The 22,265-nt window shown below is 47.8% G+C and overlaps 1 protein-coding gene and 1 pseudogene across 1 annotated transcript in view; both read right to left on the bottom strand.

Moving 5' to 3' along the window:
- The window catches only part of LOC102117445 (aspartate-rich protein 1-like), a 268,201-nt gene that overhangs the window by 120,797 nt on the left and 125,139 nt on the right, over positions 1-22,265 (bottom strand). The window lies entirely within an intron of this gene.
- LOC102120331 (ral-GDS-related protein-like) lies at positions 10,214-21,449 on the bottom strand (annotated as a pseudogene).

Genomic DNA, 22,265 nt, shown 5'->3' with positions numbered 1-22,265 from the left:
TGATTTGATTGAACAGAACATCTGCAGGTGTAGTCATGTTGCACTCCAGGTGCAATCCTATCATGGAAATGATAGGATTCCATGAATGTTGATGGCCCAGAAGTATTCCATTGTGTCTGTGTACTAGAGATTCTTCATCCCTTCATTTGTGGATGGACAGGGAGGCTGATTGCTTGTCTTGGCTTTTGTGCATAGGGCTGAATTCCACCTGAGGTGACAGATCATCTCTTCCATGTCCTGATCATGTGCTCTGCATATGTACCTAGGAATAGAATTACTGGAGAAAACGGTAGTTGTAGTTTTAGGATTTCAAGGTACATCCAGGTGGTTTCTTTAGTGTGCATACTAGTTGACCATTTCCCACCAACTGTGGAGACAGGTTCCTCCTCTGGAAATCCACACCTTGTTTTGTGTTTTAATGTGTTTCACCATTTTTCTTGTAGCATCCGTTGCATGTAGAGTGAGATGGAATCTTGAGTGTGTTTTTGATTTTTGTGTGTGTATGATAAGTGGTACTTGTTACGTTATTCTGAATTTGTTTTAATTTGTTGTGTAGTACTGGGCAGAGGACCTGAAGACATGAGGTTGATGCACAGGTCAAAGAGAAGATACTCACCATCGCTGATTCACACAAAAGCGTAAGTGAAAATCCCACTCAAGATTTCATCTCATTCCAGTTAGAATGAATACTACCAACGTTTGATGGCAGTTTTGTTTCTATAGAGAGTGTGTGTGTGTGTGTGTGTGTGTGTGTGTGTATACACACACACACAACCCAAGGGTGCAAGGGACATTTTGACATATGTATATGTAGTATCATGATCAAATCATCATATCTGGCATCTCTGTGACCTTCCATCATTATTATTTCTCTGTGGAGAGAATATTCAGAACCGTATTTTCCAGCTGATTTTGAAAAATTTTTCTAGATTCTGTTGACCCTAGTCACCCTGCTGTGCAATAGAACACCAGAATGGATTCCTCATATCAGAGCGTCACTCTGTACCTGTTACCAATCCCTGCCGAGGCTCCCTGCTCTCCCCAGCCTCTAGTGACCTCTGTTGGAAGTTCTGCTTCTAGGAGACAATGTTTTTTGGATTCCGTATACCTGATGTCATGCAGCGTGGGTCTCTCCCTGGCAGACTCGTTTCATTTCACCTAATTGTCTTCCAGGTTTCTCCAAGTGGTTGCAGATGACATGATTTCCTGAAGTGTTACAGCTGATGTGTGTTTCCTTGTATACATGTACTGTGGTTCCTTTATCCCTTCATCTGTGGATAGACAGGTAGGTTGATTCCGCATCTTGGCTATTGTGACTAGGGCTTCAGGGCATGTGAAAAGGCAGATTAACACAGGGATTTCATCTTCTCTAAACATGTACCCAGTGTTGGGATTGTTAGCTGGCGTAATGGTTGTACTTTTACCTTTTTTTTTTTTTTTTTTTTTTTTAAGAGACAGAGTGTTGCTCTTGTCACCCAGGCTGGAGTGCAGTGGCGCAATTTCGGCTCAGTGCAACCTCTGCCTCCTGTGTTCAAGCGATTCTGCTGCCTCAGTCTCCCGAGTGGCTGGGAATACAGGCATCCGCCACCACGTCTAGCTAATTTTTGTACTTTTAGTAGAGATGGGATTTCACCATGTTGGTGAGGCTGGTCTCGAACTCCTGACCTCAGGTGATCCACCTGCCTCAGCCTCCCAAAGTGCTGAGATTACAGGTGTGAGCCATCGTGCCTGGCCTATCTTTTACTTTTTTAAGGAATTTCCAAAAGTTTTTTGTAGTGTGTATGGTAATTTTCATTCCACAAAGAGTGTAGAAGATTTTTTTTTTTTTACAACTCTACACTGACCATTGCCTTCAACAATGTTGATTTTTGTCTTTTGTAATACTCATTCTAGGTGGAATTTGATGGTAGCCAAGTATGGTTTTGATTCACATTTTTGTGAGGATTAGCGATATTGAGAAATTGTCACCTGTGAGTCAGTTTCCTGCCTTCTTTTCACTCAGGTCTGTTTAGATCCTTTTACCTTGGATATTTGTTGTTGTCGTTGTTGTTTTTCACTTAGTCATACCAGTTTATTGTACGTGTTAGATAACAACCTCTTTCAGGGGTAGGATATTTTATAGTTTCTCCAAGTGCGTAGGATGCCTTTTTTTGTTTGTTTCATTGTTTTCTTTTCCGTGTAGAAGTTGCAAAGTGTCCCGAGTCTCATATGGCTATAGTTGCATATGTTAGCAGTGATTTTTGTGTTCAACACCCCAGTTCCATGAAACACACGAATGTGCGTGCGCATGCATGAGCGCGTGCGCACACACACGGAACCAAGCCTTGCATTGTCTTTGGTTGTAACCGTGGATTTTTCTTTTAATGCATTCTACTCTTATTGTTATCGTTTAAAGGGTACACATGCAAGTTAGTTACATCTGTTGATTGCATCATGCTGAGATTAGGGGTCCCAACAACCCCGTAACCCAGGCAGTGAGCAGAGGGCCCACAGGGTGGGTCTTTAGCACACGCTCCCTCTCCCCTGTGTTTTTATTGGTCTGGTGGTCATTCCAGGTGTCTGTTGTTCTCTTCTTTATGTTTGAGTCCATTCACAGTTTAGCTCCTGCTTATAAGTGAGAACATGTGGCATTTGGTTTTCTTTTGGGGCCTTAGTTCACTTATGACAGTGATCTGCAGTTTCCACCTTCTGTTCTCAGGTGATCCTCTCACCTCAGCCTCCGGATTAGATAGGACTATAGGTGCCCGCCACCACATCCTGCTTATTTTTGTATTATCAGAGACATGGGATTTCACCATTTTGCTCAGACTGGTCTCAAATTCTGGACTGAAGCGATCCTCCTGCCTCAGCTTCCCAAAGTGCTAGAATTACAGGTCTGAGCCACTGTGCCTGCCTCTCATCAACTGTTGATGGCTAGGTTGATTCCATGTCTTTGACATTGTGAATAATACTGCCATGAACATACGAGTGCCTGTGTCTTTTGGATAGAAGGGTTGATTTTCCTTTGGGTAGATGCACAGGAGTGGGCTTACTGGGTGAGATGGTAGTTCTGTTTTCATTTCTTTGAGAAATCCCCGATCTGCTTTCACCAGTGTCTGTACTAGTTTTCATCCCCACCAAAACATACCAGCGTTTCCTTTCCTCGGTTGCCTGGCCAGCGTGTGTTCTTCGCCTGTGTGGTCCTCACCATTGTGACCCGCGTGGGATGGCATCTCGTCATGCTTTTGATTGGCAGCTGTCTGATAATGAGTGAGTTTGAGCTTGTTTTCCTATTTGTTGGTTGCTTGTACATCGAATTTTGAGAAGTGTGTGTTCACGTCCCTTGCCCGTATATTAATGGGATATTCTTTTTCTGTTTATTCTCCTGGTTGACTATGTTGAAGGGCCTTGTAAATTCTGCATATTAGACGTTGGTCAGATGCACAGTTTGGGAACATATTCTCCCATTCTGTACGCTGTCTGTTTACTCTGTTGTAGTCTCTCTTGCTGTGCAGCAGCTCTTTCAGTTATTTACTCTGACTTGTCAATTTTTGTTTGTTTTTGTTGCCGTTGCTCTTCAGGACTTAGCCATCTAAATGCTTTGCCAAAGCCTATGTGGAGAAGGATATTTCACAAGTTTTCTAGTAGGATTTTAATAGTTTGAGTTTTTATGTTTATATGTTTTATTCATCTTGAGTTCCTCTTTGTGTCTGGTGAGAGGTAGGGGCCTGGTATTATTCTGCTGCACATGGCTAGCTGCTTATTTCAACACCGTTGATTGAATAGGGTGTCCTTTTCCCTTTGCTTACTTTGGTGGATTCTGTGTTGGATCAGATAGTTTTCAATGTGTGGTTTTACTTCTTGGTCCTCTCTTGTGTTCCACTGCTCTGTGTGGAAGTGGGTCCCTAGCTTTTCCATGAAATTTGAAATCAGGAAATGTGATGTGTCCAATGTAGTCTGGATGTCTCAGGATTGCGGAGGATGAAACACGGGGCACTTCATGGTCCCGCATGAATGTTAGCAGCATGTATTTCTATTTCTTTCATCAAATGTGTTGCATTGTAAAGGAACAATACAATGAGAGGGTAGAGTGGGGCGTTATAGTCCATGCATACATTGTGGAATGATGAAATCAGGGTACTTAGTGTTTCTGTTACCTTTTCCCATTGTTTATTCCTTTATGCTGAGAACCTTCAGTTTCTCCTGTCAAGCTGCTTTGAAAGTGATGTGCCGATACTGTTAACCCTGGTCACCCTGCAGTGGAATAGAACAACAGAATTTTCTTCTTCTCATTTATGTGTAACTTTGTACCCTTTTACAATCCCTGCCCATTACCCATCTTTTCCCCCAATCCCTGGAAACCAATATTGTGCTCATGAAGTCTTTGATACAGTTTCTCAGCTTCTGCATGTGTGAGATGACTCAAGGTTTGTTTCTCTCCCCCTCACTCATTTAATTTACCATCATCTCCTCCACGTGCAACCGTGTGGTTCCCCACGATGTGATGTCATTGTGGTTTTCTGTCTGAAGAGTATCCCGGTGTGTACATGTGGAGCAGCTTCTTTCTCCCTTCGTCTGTGGATTAGCAGGTAGGTTGATGCTTACACTGGCTCTTGGGAACAGTGCTGGAATCCACATGGGTGGGTAGATCTATGTTTGGTGTCCTGATTTCAATGACTTTGAGTGTATTCCTAGAAGTAGAATTGCTGGTTGAAGTGGTAGTTGGAGTCTTTTAAGGTTTGGAGGAACCTCCAAGTGGTTTCTGTATCGTGTGTGCTGGTTTACCTTCTCACGAACTGTGGAGAAGAGTGTCTCTCTCTCTCTGGAAACACACACCAGCATTTCCCTTTCTTTCAATGTTTTTTGTCTTCTTTTGTAACACTCATTCCAATTAGAATGAGATGGTGTCTAAGTGTGGTTTTGATTTACATTTTGCTTGTGGTTAGTGATGATTGCCAGGTTATTGTGAACTTGTTTCAATTTGTTGTATAAGACTGGGCAAAGGACCTGAAGACCTGAGATGGATGCACAGGTTAAAGATTCTGAATCAACATTATTGATCCTCATGAGAAGTCAATCAAAACCACACTGAGATAGCATCTGTCTCTGGTGAGAATGAATGTTACCAAACTGGGACAGCAGTTTCATTGTCGTATCGTCTGTGTGTATAACCAGCGACTGCAAGGCACAGTTTGATCTGTGTAAACGTAGCATCATCATGAAGTCGCAGTGTCTGGCATCTCTGTGAGCTCCAGACTTATGATTTCTCTGTGGAGAGAATATTCACAACTGACCTTTGTAGCTGTTTTGAAAATTGTGGTTTTTTGTTCTTGCCTTTTGGCATAATGGCCTACGGCTCTGTCCAGGTTTCTGGTAAGGGCATGGATTTGTTTTTTATGGCTGTGTAGTGTTCCGTAGTGTGTATGTACCACATTTCCTTTCTCTGATCCACTGCTGATGGGCACCCAGGCTGATTCCATGTCTTTACCATTGCAAGTAGTACTTCCGTGAACATACGAGTGCATGCGTGTTTTCACTGGAAGGGTTTTCCTTTGGGTGGATCCTTAGGAGTGGGGTTGCAGCATTGGGTGGTTATTCTCTTTTAAGTTCTTTCAGAAATGTCCACACTGCTCTCCAGGGTGTCTGAACTAGTTTCCATTTCCCCCTACAGTGAACCTGCATTTCTTTGCTCATCTGCCCCACCAGCCTCTGTTGTTGTGGACTGTGTGTCATAATTGCCATTCTGACTAGTGTGACGTAGTATCGCAGTATGTTTTGATGTGCATTTATCTGATGATCAGTGAGATTGAGCATCTTTTCATTCTCATTGGTTACTGGTACACCTCCTTTTAAGTGTGTGTTCGTGTCCCTTGCCCATTTATAATTTGGTTTTTTTTTTCTGATTTTATTTGTTGAAGGTCTTTACGATAAATCCTGGATATTAGATGTTTTTCACATGCGTAGTTGTGGAATATTTTCCCTCATTCTATAGGCTGTGTGTTGACTCTTTTGGTTGTTTCTTGTTCTGTGCAGCTGCTTTTCTGTGTATTAGGTCCCATTTATCAGTAATTGCTCTTGGGGAGTTGACATTTAAATGCTTTGCCAAAGCCTATGTTGAGAAGGGTATTTGCTAGATTCTCACGCAGGATTTTCTCATAGTTTCAGGCCTTGAATTTTTATGTATTTATCTATTTAGAGACTGAGTCTCGCTCTGTTGTACAGGCTGGAATGCAATGGAGCGATCTCGGCTCACTGTACCCTCCACCTTCCGGGTTGAAGTGATTCTCCTGCCTCAGTCTCCCGAGTAGCTGGGAGTACAGGCATGTGCCACCATTTACAGCTAAGTTTTGTTTTTTCAGTAGAGACAGGGTTTCACCATGTCAGCCAGTGTGGTCTCGAACTCTCTGACCTCTATTCATCTGCCCGCCTCGGCCTCCCAGAGTGCTTGGATTTCAGGCATGAGCCACCGCTCCCGGCCTGGGGTTTGGCATTTCAATCTTTGATTCATTTTGAGTTACTTTCTGTACATGGTGAGACACAGGGGCCTAGTGTTATTTCTTCTGCATCTAGCTAGCCACTTATCCCAGCACCACTTACTGATAGGCAGTCCTTTCTCCATTGCTTATTTTTGTTGATTTTTTTTCAAATATCAGATGGTTTCAGGTGTGCAGGTTTATATCTAGGTCTTCTAATCTGTTCCACTGTTCTGTGGAACCGGGTCCCCAGCTTTTCCTTGAAAATGGCAAAGCATTACATTGTCTATGGTTGTTTTCTTAGAGTGTTTGCTTTGTTTTACTGTTTTTTAAATACCTTTAGCAGCCTACTTGCATGGATTTGTTTTCTAAAATACGTGCTCACCATATGTTTTCTTGTAGGGGTTTTCTTGTAGTGGTTTCAGAATTCAGTTTTAGGTCTTTAATGTATTTTGCATTGATTTTTGTTTTGCAAGACATAAGGGTCCTATTTCAGTGTTTTGTATGTGAATATTCAGTTTGCTGAAAATCATCTACTGAACAGGCGGTCTTTTGCCCATTGTGCCTTTTTGGTGTTCTTTTGAAAAATGTGTACATTTCACTATATATACATTGGGGTTGAGTATTTGGTTTACTCATTCTGACCACTTCCTTAGTTTATGCCAATAAAAGATTGTTTGGATAATTATAAGTTTGTGTTTTTCATTCATTGTTTTAGCTCCTAAGTTTGTATTTTTTAACATAATTTCTACGTTTATTATAGACTAATATAGTTTATTATAGACTAAAAGGTACAAAGGCAGATTAGTTGCTGCCTTTGGTATATTGCCTGATACTGAGACTTGGGGTCCCAGAGAGCTTATCACGCAGGGAATGGTGGATCCACCAGGTAGGTCTATAGCCCATACTCCATCCCTTCTTCCTTTGTTGTCTTATAGTCAGCAGTGTCTGTTGTTTTCACTTTTATGGTAGGGTGTATTCAGTGTTAGCTCCACCTTACAAGTGAGAACATGTGACATTTGGTGTTCTGTTTTTTCCTTATTTCTCTTTAGATAATGGCCTCCAGCTCCTTTCATGTTGCTGCCAAGGACATGATTTGCATCTTTTTTTTTTTTTAAAGCTGCCTAGTTTTTTGTGGTATATATGTACCCCATTTTCCTTTTCTGATCCACTGTTGATGGATACCTAGGTTGATTTCACGTGTTTGCCCTTGTAAAGAGTGCCGCCAAGACCGTTTGTGTGCATGTGTGTTTTGGACAGAAGAATTTATTTTCCTTTGTGTATATCCCAGTGGTGGGCTTGCTGTGTCAGATGGTAGTTCTGGTTTAAGTTCTTTGAGCAATCTCTGAAGTGTTTTCTATGGTGTCTGAACTACTTTGCATTTTCACCAAAAGTGGACCAGTGTCCCCTTTCTCTGCTGCCTTGTCCGTGTCCCTTTTTTTTTTTTTAACTGTGTAATTGCCATTCTGACCAGTGTGAGATGATAGCTCATTGTGCTTTTGATGTATATTTCTCTGATAATTAGGTTTAGCATGTTTTCACATTCGTTGCTTGCTTTTACATTATCTTTTGAGAAGTGTGTGTTTATATCCGGTGCCTATTGATGAGTTATTTGGGGGGTTTTGCTAATTGATTTCTGTAAGGTCTTTCAGATAGATTCTGGATATTAGGCCTTGGTCAGATGCATAGTTCGGGAACATTTTCTCTCATCCTGTATGTTGTCTGTCTACTCTGTTGGTAATTTCTTGTGTTGTGTGGTGGCTCTTTAGTGTATTAGATGTGGGAATTTCCTGGTCTCACATATACTTCAGCATTGTTTCTTTCTATGTGCTTAAAACCAATTTGCTCTATAGTAAAGATTTACAATTAAAGAGTAGAGTAGGACATTTTGATCCATGCATATGTACCTTGTGTAATGATGAAAGCAAGGTATTGACTATCTCTATTACCTTGTGTAGTTATTTTCTTTTCAGTCTTTTTTGGAAAATATGGTAGGATACTGTTGACTCTGGACACCTGCTGTGGAGTAGAGTAGCTAAGTTTATTCCTGTCATCTGAGTGTAACATTGTGTCCCTTTCCCAGTCCCTGCCAGGATTCCCCAACCCACAGCCTCTCTTCACCACTGTGGAACTTTCTACTTCTAGGGGATAAAGTCGTTTAGAGAGGAAGTTGATCTCATTCTCACATGCATGAAATCATGCCGTGTGGCTTTCTCTGCCTGACTCATTTCGTTGAGGGTCATGTCCTCCAGAGTTCTGCACGTTGCTGCAGATGACATGGTTTCATGAATTTCTATGGCTGAAGAGGATTCCATTGTGTATTGCAGTTTCTTTATCCCTTCATCTGTACACGAACAGGTAGGCGGATTGAATACCTTCGCTATTGTGAATAGTGCTTCAGTCGCCATAGGAAGGCCGATACCTCCTCAACCTAACAAGATTCTATGTGGTTTCTGTGTATAACCAGTGGTGGGATTGCTAGGTGAACGGATAGTTGTAAAATGTTTAAAACACCTTCAACTGTTTCACTTCATGTGTATAGTAATGTACATGGCCACCCATAGTGTATAAAAGTGTCTTTTTCTGCTGTTCTGCATTGGCCACTGCCTGTGAACGTATGGGTTTTCTGTTGTTTTTGGTAAGTTTCGTTCTAATTAGAGTGAGACACTTCTGAGCGTGGTTTGTACTTAGACATTTGTGTGAGGATTAGCGAAGTTGAGCAGCTTCTCTTTGACCTGTCAGTGAATTTCTTGTTTTCTTTTCAGATGTGCCTGTTCAGGATCTTTGCCCAGTTTTAGCTTGGGTATTAGGTTTTGTTCATTTTCCCAGTTAGAGTAGTGTTAGTTTCTCATGCGTGTTAGATAACAACCCCTTTCACAGGTAAGATTCTGCTGAACTTTCTCTCAATCTGTAGGATGGTTTCTTTAATGGTTTATTGTTCCTCTTCCCCATGTGTAAGCTCTGAAATGATGTATAGTCCCATGTGTTTGTATTCATGTTTGTTAGCAGTGATTTTTGTGTCCCATCCAAAAAGAACAAAAAATAAGAAAAAGTATTACCAAATCAATTGCATGGTCTAAGGGTTTCTTGCCATAGATAATTTTTGCTCTTGTTTTCTTTCTTTTTTGCAAACTGCATGCAGAGATACAAGTTTTGCTGAGATACAGACTCCCACTTTTCTTATAGGAGCTTTGCAGCTCCAGGATTGGGTTTAGGTGTTTATTTGGTGTTGATTTGGGGGTATTACATGTTTCAGACCCTGAAATGTTGACTTCTTTGGCTTGTTTTTTCTCTGATATAACACACTGGGAGTTGTGTTCAAATTAAGCCGCGGGACATCCTTTTCGATTCTGGGCTCAAATGATTCTCTCCTTCCTTGATACTCAGTTAGAGGAGAGGTGTCAGAAAGTCTGGGAAGATCCATAGTGGAAAAAGTTTATCTGTATTTCATGGAGACTGATGGCCAGCTCCCTTCTGCCCAGGACTTCGGGAGAAGGCAAGCACTACCGATTGCTGAAATACCTCCCATCTCCAGCCCTTCAGTAAATATATAAGTGATTCATTAAATATTTAAACTTCAAGAAAGTAGAGTAACCCAGTGGAACTCGAATTTAACTAGAATTTAAATTTGAGAGTTGCTGGTCAGTAGAGCAAGTGTGGTAGATTGGGTAACATGCTCTGATTTTTAAGGGTTTTGCTTTGTTGTGTTTTTTGTTTTCCTTAAACAGAGTTAATAATAATTAGAACAGAGAAGGAAAGCATTAAATGGTTGGCATGTGTAACATAAACGCTGTTGCATGACTTGTTCAGCCATAGCCTCAATTTGACATACTGGACTATGAATCCTGAAGATTGGTATACGGTTACTGCACTGTGGTTACTTTTCTCATTCCAACAACTATAGAACATTTTGAATAGTGTTTTAAATTTTTATTTTAAAAAGTTAAGAAAAAAAGCCTTACTTATACACTAAAGAAAATAAACATAAAATGGTCTACCGCCTGCCTGGGAAAAGTCCCATGGCCTGATCCTGACCAGCAGGAGCAGCTGGTGTTACGCGAAGAGCAGGGTCCAGATGCAGCTGAGCTGCCAGCCACCTAGATGTGGTTCCCTGGTGTTACGGTCTAGGTGAAGGATGATGCAGAGCTGGTGTTCTGACCAGCATCCCGGTGGGGTCCCAGCCACTGCAGGATGTTACTGGCCTACTGTGATTCGGGCTCCAGCTGGCAGGACAGCTTGTAGCTACAGGACAGTGAGGCAGCTGTGAGGCCACCATGAGCCACACATCAGGTCCCCTCTCAGTGCCTACCCAGCTGGAATCCTGGGTCCCCAGCGGTCCCCATGCAACAGGGCTTGATGCTGGCCGTGGAGTCATGGCCATAGGCTCTCTGCAGCTTGCCACAGGGAGAGCCTTCTCTAGGCCATGTGGGGTGGCTGACATCTGTAATGTCAGTACTTTGGGAGACTGAGGTGGATGGATTGCTTGAGGCCATGAGTTTGAGACCAGCCTGGACAACATCGTGAAACCCCATCTGTACCAGAACAACAACAGCAGAACAACGGACATGGTGTCTGTACATGCTGTACCACGTCCTGGGACATGGTGTACTGCAGTAGTCCCAGCTGCTTGAGAGGCTGAGGAAGGGCTTGAGCCCAGAAGGCAGACGTTGCAGTGAGCAGAGATGGTGACACTGCAGTGCAGCCTGGGCGACAGAGCCAGACCATGTTGGAAAAAAAAAAAAAAAATGGAGAGCCTTCTCCCACCCTCTGCCCATCCCCTAGGCCCTCACCTCTCCTTGTCACTGAGCTGCTTCATTCTTGGGAAATAGGTGACAAATTTCTCAAGAGGCCGAAGCCTGTAATTCATGGCAGCCACTTGGAGCAGCTGCATTTCCTGCAGAACTCGGACCTCCTAGAGACAGAGGAGAGGTTGCTGACAGGGCCTGGGTGGAAGATGCTGAGAGCACTTTTGGTAGGCAGGGAAAAGGGGCTGATCCCTGGGGCAGTTTTTTGAGGGGGCCCCATGCAGCCCCCAGCCTGTTTTCAGAGTTGGATGTAAAAAGCCCCTCCCGCAGGAACTGGTCTTTGATTCCATTCCATTTCCCACTTTCTCCACTGGGATAGGTCTCCTCCTCCTGTGTGTGTCAAACCCTCCCAGTAACTTTCTAAGATGTAGAGGATGGAGCCAGGGAGTGTCCTGCCCAGGGTGGACTGTGAGGTCCACATCCCCACCCTCCTCCAATGTGAATGTCCCAGCTGCTCACCTTTCTCCTCTTGTTGCTGTTGCCCTGGAAGGCAGACAGAGTCCATCAGAAAGGTCCCTGGCCCTCAACCAGCCCCACCCCACCCCTTCCCATGCTGCACAACTGCCAGGGCCACCAGAGTCAGGGGATGTGCACATGACAGGACTTGGATGTGCCCCAGGCTCCGGGCTCTAGAGCAGGGGCATACGAGCTGAGGCTCAGGGACTTTCTGCCCCAACCCTCTGTGATAACAGACAGGGAAACTGAGATCTCTCATAGAAAGAAAGCGCTCAGTGACCCTGGAACTGCCTGCCCTTGGAGAGGCTCAGTTTCACTGGCCTGTTACAGGACTACTCTAGGGAAAGGCTAAGTGCAGCTCAGCCCACACCTCAGCAGGTTTGCAGTCAGGCAGCTCTGCAGCTTCACCACTCGGGAATAGGGACTGGTGGCTGCTATGGAGCCTCTTATCAGTCAGAGGTAATGAGATGGGCCTGATACCCCCACCCACAGGAGCAGCTGTGAGGCTCTCAGGAGAGGAGGTTTGGCAAGGGTTGAGATCTAAGGGCTCCGTCCAGGACCCTCTCCTCCCTCAGGATCCTGGTTCCCAACTCCTCAGGCTCACTCACATCCAGATCGTCTGGGATGGCCGTATCCAATCTGTGTAACTCAGTCAGAAAATCTCCCAGGAAGGGGACCACTCCCTGTGCCAAGGAATGGTGGGAGGGGGGAGGTGTAGTGATGATGAGTATTGGCCCTCAGGTACCTGCCCAAGGTCCTGTCTCATGAAGTCCCACCAGCCCCTGTCTTCCAGAACTCCCCTCTTCAGGTCTCCCTGTTGGAGCAGCCAAAGACCCTCCACTGCCTTTCCCAATTCTCTGCCTCCTCTATCCCACCTGACCCCCAAGTCTAGCAAGCCCTCCTAGTTACCTCTATGGTGGGATTTTAACAATTCACAAGGGCGTGTGGTCCCAGTCTTATCCTTCCCCGCATCTACTCTGAGTCCAGCTTTCCCAGACCCTTGCTCTGGTCTCTCAAATGGAGGTTTTCCAGGCCCAGTGTCCACAGGAGGACAGGACTGGAGAGTAAGTCCTTGCGGTCTTCACATGGAGGCCTCCAGCTGGCAGGGAGGGAGCCCTGTCCTCTGATACCCTGTGGCCTCTCCACGCCAAAGGCTCACTCACCTTATTCTGCCTCCGCAGCTTCATCTGGGCTCTCTGGGGGTTCCTCTCCTGGGTGGTCACCTTAAAGCTCCCCGCCTGCCAGGTGCCAGTGACGGAGACAGTGAGGCTCTCCTCTCTTCCCCCAGTTACACCCCAGCCACCACACACTTGGATCCCCAGGGACTGGCATGAGTCACCTGGCATAGTGCTCATACCACTGGCCCAGCTCCACACTCCCTGTGTGTGTCACCCACTCATGCAGCCGGGCCTGCCTGAGACTGTTTCCTCTTCTCTAAAGAGCAATGAAAACCACAGCTACCTCACAGGGCCTCCTGAGTACTGTTTCCTGTTGCCATTGTTCTCCCCCTCATTCCTCTGAGGAAGAACCAGGCATGAGCACTAGCAAATTATTTTCTTTTCTTGAACCTCATTTCCATCCTGTAGGGCTGCACTACAGGCTCAGCATCCCTTCATTTTCCAGATGAGGAAACAGAGACCCAGAGTGGACAGTGACTGCCCAGGGACCTGAAAGAGAAGGTGCCTCCTCCCCATCCTGGAAGCTCTGTCCCGCTGCCTTCTCCCAATATCCCAGCACCACTACCCATCAGGGTCGTGTTCTCTGGAGTCTCTGAGTATCTAGGTCTCCAGCCAGGCACAGTCGTGATGGGAAAGGGACAGGGTGTTTTAGGAGACCTGGTTAAGTGGCACCTGCCTATCTGAGCCCCACTGGAGTCTCTGCCACACAAATTGGGTTTGAGCCATGCCAAAGGTTTTGCCTCGCCAATGATCCCCCAGGGGAGTTCCGTGCACAGAACTCTCTTCTTCCACTCAGGAAGTGGCCTCCTGCGGTGCCATCTCTGACTGACATGGCGGGAATTTCCCGAATCCTGGGTGGGGTGACAAGTTGTCTTCCCGTTTGCATGGAATATTCTGAGATCTGGTCAGGGAGGATCCCCTAGGAATGCACGAATCCCCCAGATACTTGTCATGAGCATGTGTCACTGCTAACTGGTGAGAATCCTGTGACATGACCATTTTCGGGTGTCTGCAAAGGCAGAGCAGGGAGTCTCAGGAAACACATACATCTGTCCCGAGTATGCCCATTGGTACCCAAAGCTGGGCGATCCACTGGACTCCCTGGCACATGAGCTTCCCTTGTTGTTGTTCCCCCTCTCCCCCAGTGTGGGCAGAGGCCACTGCCTTGGGAGATGCGCTGCAGACGGAAGCAGCAGCAGAGGCCTGGCTTCCTGAAGAATTGCTTTCCAGTTTGAGGAAGAAGCAAAGTCCCACCTACCATGACCACCCCCCAGCCTGGAGGAAGCTCCATGCCAGCAGCACTGACAAGCACGGGAACCAGAGCCCTGCTAATGCTGCAGCTCATCACCCCTGCTCAGCAGCCCAGCAGCCATTGCCACATCCCGTTTCCAGGGCCTCCTGCCGCCGTGCCCCCACGTGCCTGTGGACCCACACACCTCTCCTTCAGTTTGCCCAAGGTAGGCATGGAAGGAATTTTTCAAGTCCCCTTTTAGTAGGTAAGTCAAAAGAAAATAACCACTCCACACTAGGTCCAATGCCCTTCCAAACTCAGTCTTTCCTCTGACCCTTAAACACTTCTCCTGCATCTCCCAGACTCCAGTGTACCTTGATCAGCAGGTCCCTCTTCACTGCAGTGTCTTTTTTGCAGAGTTGTTTTAGATGTTTTGTGCTTTTGCTATGGGCAGAGGAAAGAAAGAAAAGCAAATTTGGGGATAAGCGGAGAGGTTTGTGAGTTCCAATCCAATCCCTTTTGTTTGAAAACCCAGAGAATCCCAACTTTGTGGTGAGAGTTTCCAATTGGGTCCTCTGATGACAAGGGCTCCAGAGGACCAGGGTGGGACCCGTCATGCTCCTCCCCTGGCCCATCTCCACTTCACATGAGCCCCTGCGTGTTCACAGTTAGCTTCTAGCTGGACACAGTTCCACTGCTGGGTACAAACACCTGAAAGCCTCCAGTTGGCTCTAGTCTGTTCCTGATGGTTAAAAATCCTTAGTCCTGAGTTGGAAATCCTTGCTTAGTAGTCCAAGGCAGCTTAGTGACCACACCCACCAGGCCATCCCTGCCTCCAGTGTCCCTGGTCTCCAAGAACCTTTCAGAGTCGTTGAGGGAACATGGGGAGACCTAGGGGTCCCTAGGTCAACCCTGGTGCTCCCGTGGAGGGAGTTCCTCACCTGGACACTGCTGCCCACGTCTTGTGTAGCCGATGTATTGGTTTGCTGCACAGAGCAGAGACGATAGCGTGCACCGAGGAGAAGTTGTTGAGGCTTAGGCACTCCTGGAGAGGGAAGAGTGAGCTGTGAGGTCCACAGTGGAGCCTGGCCCACTTCACCCTCAGCCCGCTGTGCTGAGATCTCCCTGCCTGGACGAAGCAGAGGCCCAGGGAGCCTCAGGAGGGCACACCTGGGGCCGAGTGAATGTCACTCATCTAGGAGGATTTTAGTTCAACCCAAGGAAGATCCCAGGTCAGAAGTGAGCAGCCACCACTGGGACATGGGAGTTGAGGTCTGTGACAAGAAGGGGCTAGGTGATGTCCGGGGCTGAAGCCAGACATACAGATGCCAATCCTGAAAGCCGATGGAGGAGAAGAGGCAGTTCCCCATTTTTAAAGAGGAAATTCTCAGGCCCAACCATGGCTTACCCTGGCCACCTTGATCCAGTGCTCCACCACCCTGGCCCTGTCCCGGGCCCTCATGCCATGGTTCCCGAGGCAGGAGGTGGTGACGCAGTTGGTGAGCCTGTTGAAGTGTGTGATCGTCGCATGAACTGTGGGTGCCACGTGCTCATTCCCCTCCTTAGCTCGTTGGCCCCAGATGGAGCCCAAGCATTCGTAGAGCTTCACCTTCTTGAACAGCTCCTTTGGGGGAGGAGGAGAGTGTCATGGACAGAGCACACCCCAGCTCAGAGTCACCCACAGTCCCAGGCAGGGACTGAGCTCACAGTCATCCATGGTCTCTGGCAGGAACCGATCTGGAGTTCAGAAAGCTTTAAAATGGGCTCTAGACATGTGGGAATCCCTGGGTTTGATTTTCTACCCACTGAGGGCCCTAAGTGCATCATGGCCCAGAATCCAACAAGAGTGGGAAGGGAGAGTGACATTTTCTCCGAAGCCATCCGCACTCCCAAGAACTAGAAGGTGACTCAGGCCTGTCCATCCTGAGGCCTCGTCTTCCTCCCATCCCAGTCAGCCCTGTACTCCTTCTCTCCATACCGGTGCACTTTCCTTGTGGCAGCTGCAACTATGGGCTCTGTTTGGGTGTCTCCCATAGAATCTAGTATGCATCAGGCACCTAATAAGGGTCGTGAGGCTCCTGAGCAGTTGGATGAGTGACCCATGGCCCTGCCTGCCCCTCGGTGAGCACCTGCCCTGTCCTGCTTTCTGTCCATCCCCTGACATTCGGTCTCCACACTCTGTGGAGCTAGCACAGGCGACGTGCCATCTCTGCTGTCCACATGCAGTCAGGGAAGGCTTGTGCGTGAGGAAACTCATCCAGATCCCATGTTCGGTAAGAAGTGGGGATGACATTCGTCCCAGGGCATTGGCCACTCCTCGGGTAGAGGCTGGTCTGAGACACCTAGTGCCAGAGGCACTGCCTGCAAAACCCAGGTGCTCACCACATCCGTGAGGGTCAGCTGCTCTGCCAGCAGCCTGGGAGGGAAGGTCGTGATGTCAGGCATCTCCTCAAGGGATTGGTTCTTCACAGTCCCAGAAGAGGGAGTGGGGGACTCTGAGGCGGACTGTGGCTCCAGCAGTGTCGCTGGAGGGGACCCTTCCCCTGGTGCTGGTCCTGGTGCTGAATATAGATGTCCTGGTGCACCCAGGACTGCCCCTGACTCTGGCTCCAGAGCAGGCCCCAGGTCCGCCAGCAGTGGTGGTGCTGGCTCCAGGGCCGGCATTGTTAATACGTGTTGCCCAGGAAGTGGAGCAGGATCTGGAAAAGGAGAAAAGGTCATGACACCAGTCACTTTTCACTGGGCTTTCCAAGCACAGAAATGACCGGATGAAATGTAAGGGAATTGTAGCCCCACAACACCACCCCCGGAAAGTCTTCCAGACTGCAAGCCACCTCACCATCTGGCTTGGCCTCGTTGGGCTCCGGAAGCACCAACTGGCCTAGGACAAGTTCCTGATGGTCCTCCATGCCCAGTCCAGGCCAGGCGAAGTTCCTGAAGGCCAGCTTTATCCGGAAAGATGACCGTTGCGGGGGCTGATAGCAAACTGAAGAGTTTTCAAGGGGCCAGGTGAACAAAATGGAGGTGATGGTGCTGGTAATGGAGTGGACAGCTGAGTCAGAGGCCTGGCCTTCTCCCACACAACCCTCCAGGGCACACTTGCGTTGTTGTGGGTCCCTGGACTGTTGCTGCCTGTGTAGAGGACAGCCCCACCCTTCCCCAAGCCATCAGTGCTGTCCCGGAGGGGGCAGACCTGGCCACACAGCAGGGCTGTACAGACCCTTGTGCGCCGCAGTGTCCCACTGACATTCTCCTCCCAAAGGCCCTGGAGCACAGCCCTGTGCACCTGGGCACTCAGAACTGCAGCTCCAGGCTGATTTGTGAGCAGGTTTCTCTTCAGGCTCCAGCTCTGGGTCCCCTGGTCCAGGGGTTAGGAGGGTAAGGGCAGATGTTGGCTGGAGGAGGACAGGTAGAGTTGGGAAGCCACGGCACGGGGCATGGGTGTCTCAGTGACCAGCTGAGACCCTAGCCTCCCCTCTCCTTTGCAGGGCACCTAAATCTCCATATACAGAACTTACTATCTGCCTCTTGCGAGGGACCCAGATGTCAACCTTCTTGTGGGAATTAAAAGAAGTATGAGCCCCAGGACTCCTTTTCGGTCTCCCCAGGCAGAGGCCACATCTTTTACGCCATGTTTTCTGGATGAAAAGGCTCTTTAGAACCCTAAATCCACCCAGTTTATACTTGTTGCTGGACTCCATCATTCTAGTCAGAATCTGGGAGGATGCCACCATATGTAGATGAGGCCATGAGGGTTTCACCTCTAACTTTGTGTAGATAGGACCTGTTTATTCTGTCTCCTGTGAGCACCTGACTCTCAGTAAGTCGAGGCCCAGGGATTGTCATCTGCTTTATGAAATTTTGCTAAGTCACAAGAAGAACGATGCACAAATAAGGTGTTTTGTATATACGTGTTGAATGAGTGAACCCCAACCATTGGAGAACCCCAGTGAGCCTCTCCAGATATCTGAGTGGACCTGTGGTTCCTCTTTCAGCACCAAGGGACCCCTCTTCTGTCTGTGTCAAGGAGAAAGACCAGCCAGAAGGTATCTCAGACATCTTTTACCAATGCCATCACGGACTTGCTTTCTATGTGCTTTTCCAAACAGCGAGGGATATGGGCCATTGAGGCAGAATGCTGAGAGCTACTTCAGTGAGTGGGAAGGGAAAAGTAATAAATGTGAATCACAGCACCCCCAGCAGATATCCAGAGTTTTAGGCTCTAGGGACCCCTTTGTTTGCCGTGTCTTAGATCATTCAGTCCCTACAAGAACCCTGTGAGGTTCATCTTCTCACTACTCCCTGTTCCAGAGGAGCCAACCAAGTCTCGGAGAGCTGCATCTTCAAGACACAGCCAGTAGGGCACAGAGGCACTTCCGTGCCTTGGAGGGGATGGACACTCACCTTCTAACCAGTAGTTCCAAAAAGTGTGGCACGGTGATAAAGTCCCAGGAGGGGCCCAGGCAGGTGGCATAGGAGGAGATGGGTTTAGTTAGCAAGGCTGGAACCAGGGAGTCCAACAGCTTCTCCCCTGTGCCGGGCTGGAAAGTTGACATCCTGGAGATCTCATTTTCATACTAGGGGGACAAGGAGGGACATGGGAGTCAGTGGTAACACCATGAACCACCAGAGGATCGGGATCTGGAACTCACACCAAGAAGCACCAACCCTTCAGGGACTTGTGCATGTTGTGCCCATGTTGAAATGGGCTGTAGGCTTTCAAATTAAATTGCATGTGAGGATGGAGAATTGATAAAATGATTCACTCCTTCAAGGCATCGTCACAGTGTTTGTCAGCTTTGGGGCAACGGCACCTTGTGTATCAGCAGCCTGCATGAAGAGCATCATCCCTGCAATCCTCACAAATCATCCTCATGATAGAGAAGAGACACGGGCTTCTGGATGTCACATGGATGCTGAGCAACACCCGGGTCAGAAGTGAGCACCTTCCACAGGGAGGACTGGATGAAATTCCCTGTAGGCCACCTGAGGCTCCACTTCTGATATGGAGGGGAAGGGCCTGGGGAGGTCTCGTCCCCTCCTCATTTTAGCAGCAGCACACAGGACAAGATGCTCTAGAAGAACCCTTTGTCTTAAAGGGATATGATTGTTTTTGTTCCTTTAACATGAACAGGAGTCTGGAGAAACAGCTACGGCCATCCCAGCCCTGGGCAAGGGGAAAATGCCAGAAGACTCCAGGGTGGGAGGAAGTGTATCCCAAGGCCCAGGATCTGCCAGGCGACTCGTGGAAGAGAAAACGCGGACAGGTATGAAACCCGTGAAAGGTTACACAATTGTACGTTTGAAAGTGGAAATGAAACAAGGTGATTTTCTCTGCCACACAGACAGCAGATTGGCAAAAAGTTAAAAGCATGTTAGTATTGAGGGGAGGCCATGTTCAGAGAAGCAGCTACCTTCAGAGGCTGAGGCTGCTGGTGACCGTGTGAGCAGCTGGAGCCCTTTTGGAAAGTCAACTGGCTAGAGCTGTTGAAACTTGCTATCTGCATATCCTTTCTCCCAGATATCTCTTTCCTGGGTGTCTGTGTTCCACAGGGGATTTGTATATTTTGTGGGTTGAATTGTGTCCCCTGCCCCAATGTAACTGTTTCTTTTCTCAACCTCAGAGACTCAGAATGTGATTGTCTGGACACAGAGTTCTCTAAGAGGTAATTCAGGTGAAGTGAGTTCATTAGTGTGGCCCCTAAGTTAGTATGCCTGGGGTTCTTACAAGGAGAGGTGATCAGCGCACAGAGAAGTTGAAGAGAAGACCCTGTGCTGACCGAGGAAGAAATCAGCCACCTCCAAGGCAAGGAGAGAGGCTCAGACAAACCACCCCAGGCTGACAGCTTGACGTTGGACTTCCAGTCTCCAGAATTGTGAGGAACCAAATTTCTGTGATTAAGCTCTGCAGTCAGCGTGCCATGTTATGGCAGCCCTGGGAAACTGCTCCAACCTATTAGGACACACATAGGATTATGCTCCCTGTAGAAAGACTTCCTAGAAAGGGAATTTTATCACTACAGGCTCCACCAGCACTGAGAGGCTGACCCGCTGTGGAACATGGCCTCCCTTAAGGAATATTACACTGAGATGCGAGGGTACAGTTCCTGCCTGATGGGCCTGCAGGGATGAGTTCTGTGAGATGACACTTTAAGGACAAATGCATAGAGTAGCTTCACCTTCTTTTGTTGTAATCAATGTCCACCCCCACCTTGTTTGTGTAGAAGTATTAGATTTTAAGTCCTGGAGGAGGTCTGGCAGGGCAGTGGAGATGCCTGTTGCCGGAGATACATTTATGGTGGGGAGTTAAAATGGTAACGGTATGAGTATGTTGCTGTAATTTTACCATTATACTCAATTCTTGTGGCAACATGCTGAGATACTCCTGGGTTAGCATAAAGTGAAAAGAGAAGGATTTTCTCTGATCTTTCAAAGGGACTTTGCCTGTAACCAAGTTGTCACTGGGGACTAATGGCAGCCAGATTCCCTTGAAAGAGAACACTGGGCCACTCAAGTGGGAAATCCCTAGGACAGAGCTTAGGGAGTCCCCATATTCATGTCTGAGTCCTGGGCCCACCCTGGTTTTCTGGAGTCCCTGTCTGTGGAGACCCTTCTGTACCCAATCTCACCCCAGACCAGCATTGGCCGTAGTTGGTGGCGGTGGGCCCCTGCCCTTCTTTGAAGAAGTTGGAGAAATGGAATCCATCCAACAGCTCCTGCTTGATCTGCTGTGTGGAGCTCTGCAAACAGAGGGCCCGAGAGCCGGGCCAAGAGGTGTCAGTGGCCTGCCTGGCTGACCCCACAGTGGCACACCCCCATTAGAACTCCTTCCTGGTGTCCCCATCCCCAACAGGATTTGGCACATAGGAGCATCTGCATAGACCTCCAGCCAGAGAAGGTTGAGGTCTCCGGCAGATGAATTGGGATTCACATCTGAGCGGCAAACTGTGTCCTCGACACTGAACTTCCCATCCTGCCAGGCATGGTCTGGGCGGTGAACCTGACATACCTACCAGGCTCCAAACACCTGACAACCTACCTGTTCCTGTCCAGGGAGGGCCCCTCATCTCCTGTTTCCCCCAAACATATGGGGAGGGACTCGGTGCTGCCCTGATGGGCACCGCTGAGGCCTGGCCTGGACGGGCCTGCCCTGGGCCCTGTGTTACCTGTGGGTGCCTTCTGGCAAAGGGCCAGAGGCGTCGAGGGTGAGGGTTGAACCAATGTCTATATTCTCGAGAAAGACTCTCATTTTGGCCTCTCCTGCGACGAGGAGGTCGGCAGCACGTCGGGACACAGCAGGAGAACATGTTGTTCTCCGGAGTGTCGCCTACCAAATGAACTGGAAATGGGGCTGTGTGTATAATATGGGTGCCTAGTTACCAGAATTCTAAGTTCTACTGGGGGTCTGTTAGCAAGGAAGTGAGGTCACATCTTGTAGGTTCCATCCTGTAAGCTCCTCCTTTCCATAAGACATACTGAAAAGGGCCTTCTGGGGTTCTGGCCACTAGCCCTCCCCCGTCAACTCCTTACCTTTCACCATTATGCAAAAGTGTGCCCCTTCAGCACCTTGGAAAGACCTGGATATAACCGGGGTCCCAGGTTTAAGGAGCCAGTGCTGGGTCAAACAGTCTTTATCTTAGCAGTTGTGAGACCCTAGAGAACTCCTTTGGTGTTTTGGGCTCTCCCCACTTTGCACAATGGGAGTTATGCTAGCATCATAACCCTTCCTAGGGAACTCATGAGGTGTGTTTGAGATAAATCTTAAAAAACTGATGTTGTGGTGGTCCCTGTAGATATTGCACATACTTTGAGATGGAAGAACTACAAGAAGGGGTGAGAGGTAGCATGGAATACAACTCCAGTGGGCCTGGGTTCCACATTATGATCTCAGGAAAAGGCACTTTTGCTCTGGGCCTCGTCTTTCATGCTGCAGTACTATACGAGGTTGAGATTAAATGAAATTCAGACATCCTCCTCTTCCGACATTGCACCTTCCAGTGCCTTCCCAGTTTATTTAGACCCAGACCCTGTGCCTCATCTCAGCCTTGGGTGGGTAACATCCATAAAGACAGCACTGAGGGATTAGTGACTCCCTTGTGAATGATGGAATAGGACACAGATGGTGGAATAGTCCTTCTGGGCC

The sequence above is a fragment of the Macaca fascicularis genome, chromosome 10, assembly GCF_037993035.2.
Source record: "Macaca fascicularis isolate 582-1 chromosome 10, T2T-MFA8v1.1".
Taxonomy (NCBI): domain Eukaryota; kingdom Metazoa; phylum Chordata; class Mammalia; order Primates; family Cercopithecidae; genus Macaca; species Macaca fascicularis.
The sequence above is the reverse complement of the archived record's forward strand: the minus strand, read 5'-3'. Positions and strand labels throughout refer to the sequence as shown.